We start from the raw sequence: 6,000 nt of genomic DNA, 5'->3' as shown, positions 1-6,000 counted from the left end.
GCGTTTCGGAAGTCCCAAGTGGCTGCACTACAGGTGTAGATGGGGGATGTGCCATTGCAGACTAGGACACAGTAGCTGGCAGTTAATTATTGGGTCAACCTACAGGGACATGGGGTGTCTTATCCTGCAAAAGGGATTTTATAAGCATACTGGAAACATGAGCGAAGACAGAACATGAGCTTTGGCTGTGTGGGTAATACCCAGTCGAAGGAGATGGGACTGTATGAAAGGAAGTTTAGTCCAACGGTAGCTATCCCTGTAAATCCACCATGGCTACTCCCGCCTCCAGGACTTGATCTCTTCAATCTTTCCCTATCCCAGTCTCCTGACCCCACATGCTTCAAGATGGCCGCCATTGTTCCTGTACCCAAGAAGACAAAGGTAACTGAACTAAATGACTATCGCCCCATAGCACTCACTTCTGTCATCATGAAGTGTTTTGAGAGGCTAGTCAAGGACCATATCACTTTCACCTTACCTGTCACCCTAGACCCCTTCAATTTGCTTACTGCCCCAATAGGTCCACAGACGATGCAATCGCCATCACACTGCACACTGCCCTATCCCATTTGAACAAGAGGAATACCTACAGTATGTAAGAATGTTGTTCATTGACTATAGCTCAGCATTCAACACCACAGTACCCTCCAAGCTCATTATTAGGCTCGAGGACCTGGGTCTGAACCCCACCCTGTGCAGCAGGGTCCTGGACTTCCTGACGGGTCTCCCCCAGGTGGTAAGGGTAGGAAACAACATCTCCACTCCGCTGATCCTCAACACTGGGGCCCAATAATGGTCCGTGCTCAGCCCCTTCCTGTACACCCTGTTCACCCATAACTGTGTGGCCATGCATGCCTCCAACTCAATCATCATGTTAACAGACGTCACTACAGTAGTAGGCTTGATTAACAATAACGACGAGACAGCCTACAGGGAGGAGATGAGGGCACTCAGAGTGTGGTGTCAGGAAAACAACCTCTCACTCAACGTCAACAAAACAAAGGAGATGATCGTGGACTTCAGGAAACAGCAGAGGAAGCACCCCCTATCCACATTGACAGGACAGCAGTGGAGAAGGTGGAAAGTTTTAAGTTCCTCAGCGTAAACATCACTGACAAACTGAAATGGTTCACCCACACAGACATTGTGGTGAAGAAGGCGCAATAGCGCCTCTTCAACCTCAGGAGGCTGAAGAAATTTGGCTTGTCACCTAAAACCCTCACAAACCTTTACAGATGCACAATTGAGAGCAGCATCCTGTTGGGCTGTATCACCGCATGGTATGGCAACTGCACCGCCCACAACTGCAGGTCTCTCCAGAGGGTAGTGAGGTCTGCACAACGCATCACCGGGGGCAAACTGCCTGCCCTCCAGTACATCTACAGCACTCGATGTCACAGGAAGGCCAAAAAGATCATCAAGGACAACAACCACCCGAGCAGCCTGTTCACCTCGCTACCATCCAGAAGGCGAGGTCAGTGCAGGTGCATCAAATCTGTGCCCGAGAAACTGAAAAACAGCTTCTATCTCAAGGCCATCAGACTGTTAAACAGCCATCACTAACTCTGCTGTCTATATACAGACTTGAAATCATTGGCCACTTCGCTACACTCGCAATAACATCTGCTAACCATGTCTATGTGACCAATAACATTTGATATGATCTAGAAGTGTTGGAGAGACTACAGAAAGATAGGGAGGGTGTTGATCCATCTGGAGAGACTACAGAAAGATAGGGAGGGTGTTGATCCATCTGGAGAAACTACAGAAAGATAGGGAGGGTGTTGATCCATCTGGAGAGACTACAGAAAGATAGGTAGGGTGTTGATCCATCTGGAGAGACTACAGAAAGATAGGGAGGGTGTTGATCCATCGGGAGAGACTACAGAAAGATAGGGAGGGTGTTGATCCATCTGATTGGTTTAAGAGAGGTCTGGATACTGTGCATCAGGATTTTATGGCCTTTTACACAGATGGTTTTAAAGATCCAAGGACAGGATGCACTGGGTAACGTATTACAGATCATCTGGCTGTATATACGGCTGAGCTGATGGCCATACTGTTGCAAGTTAAGCTACACTAATTGTAGTCTCACCCATTCATTTCTAATGACCGGTCATTAAAAAAAAAATATGTTTTAACGTTTTTTTTTTTTATTTTTAGGTTGAGATCTAGTATGAGGGAGAAGGGGAAACAGTAAACTCGTTTAATGATTAGAACGTGATCAGATATAGTCTCAAATATTTTGTTATCATTTAATTTCTCTCTGTCTCTGGCCCACACTCCAGTACAGTTGGTGGCGGTAATGCACCATAACGTTGGATGCCAACCGCCGATAAACCCCACTGAAGAAGAAGAGGAAGTGACGTCACGTCCCTGGAACCACGTTGTACCCCTTTCCTGAAGCCAGTGCCTGACAGAGGCTTTGCACTCGAGTGCTGTACCCGTAAAATTGCAAAGGTGGAGTAGAAATCATTCCCAACTGGTCAGACACACAACAGAAGGTTTTTCCTGGACATAGGTGAGTCCCTTGTAATTATTAGTTGGAGCAGTGTTTAATTTACATTTGCTGGTAACGTTTTGTCTAGGCATGTCTGGGCCTAGTAGGAGTGCGTCAGCAGCACACTAGCTAGCGGGTCGTCGTCGTTGTTGTTGCCTTGAAAAGGAAGCGAACTTGTTCGCTAGATATACCCTTTACCATTTCACAGTGCGAGGAATATGTGAAACCAATGGTTAGTTTACTTGCTAACTAGTTTTTGAATTAATTAATAGGCAGACTTACTCTGCCAGTAATGGATGATCGTGGCCAGAGCCATGCATTTATTGCCAGCTACAGATTCTTATACCCGATAATGTGATTTTTAACCAAAGATTTGGTATCCATTTCTACTGGGAGTTTGCCGATCCAGAACTTCGCTAGATAATTTGTTTTTCCGTAAACCTAGTATTTTTCTAATTTTTTAGTTCTCGATTCGGCCAAACATTTATTCTAAAATGTCCAGTTGCAGATGGTACGTTGGAATTTAGAAAATGCTCCGTTATTAAAACGAATGTTTTCCCCCGTGAATTAATCTAGCAATGCGTACGCCGCCATATTGTCTATTTCAAATCTAATCCAAAGATTGTCTATTGACAAGATATTCGAGTGATGGTTTTAACAATGGAAATGCATGTCCTCAAAGATGGAAGGCATACGGGAGGAGGCGAGTTCAGGTGGGACCATTCTAGCCAATGAGAGGGCAGATGCGTGTGATCAAGACCATCTCCATTTAAAAGTATTGAATTTTCTTCATTGGCTGTTTTGGTCCGGACTCAAAGGAATCCCCAACCAGTTGACTACTTTTAAAATGGTGGATGCACCCAATTTCTGTGTTCATTCTAGAATGAACACAGAGCTGTGAGTCCTCTCTCTCTTAGTGTTGTCACAATGCCACATGTTTGACACATGATACCAAAACGGTACTCAATACAAAATGATACCATGGCAAAAAAATATGCCTATTCACTAAAGATGCAGAATAACCACTGGGCTTAATAAAAAAAACTTTGAACATGTTGATAACTGGTAGAACAAATAAAACAAATTTTATACTGAACAGAAATATCAACGCAGCAATTTGAGATTTTACTGAGTTACAATTAATAAAAGGAAATCGGTCAATTGAAATCAATTTTAATAGGCTCTGATCTAAAGATTTTACATGACTGGGAATACAGACATGCATATGTTGGTCACAGATATATTAAAAAGGGTAGGGGCGTGGACCAGAAAACCAGTCACAATCTCGTGTGACCAGCATTTGCCTTAAGCAGTGCGATACATCTCCTTTGCATAGAGTTGATTAGGTTGTTTATGGCCTATGAGATGTTCCACTCTTCAATGGCTGTGCGAAGTTGCTGGACATTGGCCGGAACTGGACCACGCTGTACATGCCGATCCAGAGCATCCCCGAACATGCTCAATGGCTGGCATGTCTGGTGAGTATGCAGGCCATGGAAGAACTGGGATCTTTTCAGCTTCCAGGAATTGTGTACAGATTCTTGTGACATGGGGCCGTGCATTAACATGAGGTGATGGTGGCAGTTGAATGGCACTAAAATGGCCCTCATGATCTTATCACGGTATCTCTATGCATTCAAATTGCCATTAATAAAATGCGATCGTGTTTGTTGTCCGTAGCTTATGCCTGCCCGTACCATAACCTTAAAGCCACCATGGGGCACTCTATTCACAGCGTTGACATCAGCAAACCACACGAAGCCATACACGTCGTCTGCGATTGTGAGACTGGTTGGACGTACTGCCAAATTCACTCAAATTAAGTTTGAGGCGGCGTATGGTAGAGAAATTAACATTTAATTATCTGGCAAAAGCTCTGGTTGATGCACCCTCAACTTGAGACATCTGTGGCGTTGTTACAAAATATAAGTGACCTTACATTGTCCCCAGCGCACGGTGCACCTGTGTAATGATCATGCCGTTTAATCAGGTTATTGATGGATTATCTTGGCAAAGGAGAAATGCTGACTAACAGGAATGTAAACAAATTTGAGCAGATTCGAGAGAAATCAGCTTTTTGTGACAATGGGACATTTCTGGATCTTTTATTTCAGCTCATGAAACATGGGAATAACACTTTACATGTTGTTTATATTTTTGTTCACTGTATATTACATTTCTTCAAAACAATAAAACACAACATTAAATATCAAAAGAGTACTTATATTTTCTTTATGCAAAACTATATGAGGCTCGCACTGTCAGCTGCATGCACAAGTAGCCTGGCTAGCTATTGGCCCCTAAAGAACTTTCAGACAAATTACTGGACAAACTCAAGCCTCTCAATTTGAATATGATGTCTGACACATTTGACAGAAGTACCGAAAGAAGATACAAATGTAGTACCAAACCATTTTTTGTGTTCTTGTATCTGAAAAGTACTGACGTTTTGGTATACTGTGCAACACTAATCTCTGACAAGCATTATTCCTATATAAAGTTACATTTTTCAAAGTGGCCGAAATGCCATGTGCGTCAACTTATATCAGTAAAAACCACTAAACTTCTATTCAATAAAATAAGCCTCAACAAATTAGCAGTTACATTTCTTGTTGACCAAATTCGACACTCATTAACCTCCATTCTCTTCGTGGGCTTATTGTTTTGGGCGGATTAAAACCTCTCACTTCGCCTCTTCATCGGTCTTCTCTCATTCATTGAGCTGGGTGGGTCCACTCCAATGTGCACAATGTCATGATGACACTCCGCTGTCTTGATCTGTATGACAATCTGTATCTATGTATTTAGAGTTGTCAATGGGGTTTCTGCATTGATGCATTTACATGACACTACAGCATTGAGTGGCAGCTATGTTAGCTCCCCATTATCCTAACGTAGCAGGTGTAAAAAACACCTGAAACTAGATCCCCCTACATATCGGTCTTGACAAAAATAAAATGTTGAGCTTCTCTTCTGCACTGTTCAACCAATTCAGTAAATGTGGAGGAGGCGTTTTAATATGGAGTGTTGCCATGTTTACGTCCAGAAGTCGCATCACAGGCTCTTATTCTCGTTTTTGGGGGAAATGGAACATCCGGTTGTTGGGGACTCTGCAGAGGCCAACTCTCAATTACATGGGGGATATTTAAAAAATTTTTTTTTAACAAAAATACTATACAACAGTGTCTAGACTGAGCATTACAGTGCATTTAAATGACTAACATTTTAAATGAACCATGTAACCTCATTACATTACATGGGGATATTTAAACAAATACTATGTAACTGAATGTTTAGAATTAGAACAAAATTCTAAAAGTTGGCCTACCTCTAAATATATGGCTCTGGTAGTGCCCTACCATATGCTTTTCTGCTTACCGGTAGCTAACATTAGTGTTAGCATGCTAGCTTGTCAGCTATTTATACAACTTTGTCAGATAGCTGACTAGCTGCTCTGACCACGATAAGATTGGCATATCAGCTATTTTGCCAGTGAGGAT

The 6,000-nt window shown here is 42.7% G+C and overlaps 1 protein-coding gene across 3 annotated transcripts in view; it reads left to right on the top strand.

Annotated features, from left to right (window-relative positions):
* The first annotated feature begins 2,367 nt into the window (after positions 1 to 2,367).
* Positions 2,368 to 6,000, top strand: part of eif3c (eukaryotic translation initiation factor 3, subunit C) — a 35,799-nt gene continuing 32,166 nt past the window's right edge. For all 3 annotated transcript variants that reach the window (XM_064950976.1, XM_064950977.1, XM_064950974.1), the window contains exon 1: positions 2,368 to 2,521. The gene's annotated coding sequence lies outside the window, so the exon portion shown is untranslated. The remainder of the gene's footprint in view (positions 2,522 to 6,000) is intronic.

The sequence above is a fragment of the Oncorhynchus masou genome, chromosome 31 (genome assembly GCF_036934945.1).
Source record: "Oncorhynchus masou masou isolate Uvic2021 chromosome 31, UVic_Omas_1.1, whole genome shotgun sequence".
Classification (NCBI taxonomy): domain Eukaryota; kingdom Metazoa; phylum Chordata; class Actinopteri; order Salmoniformes; family Salmonidae; genus Oncorhynchus; species Oncorhynchus masou.
This window is presented reverse-complemented; position numbering and strand designations above follow the sequence as displayed.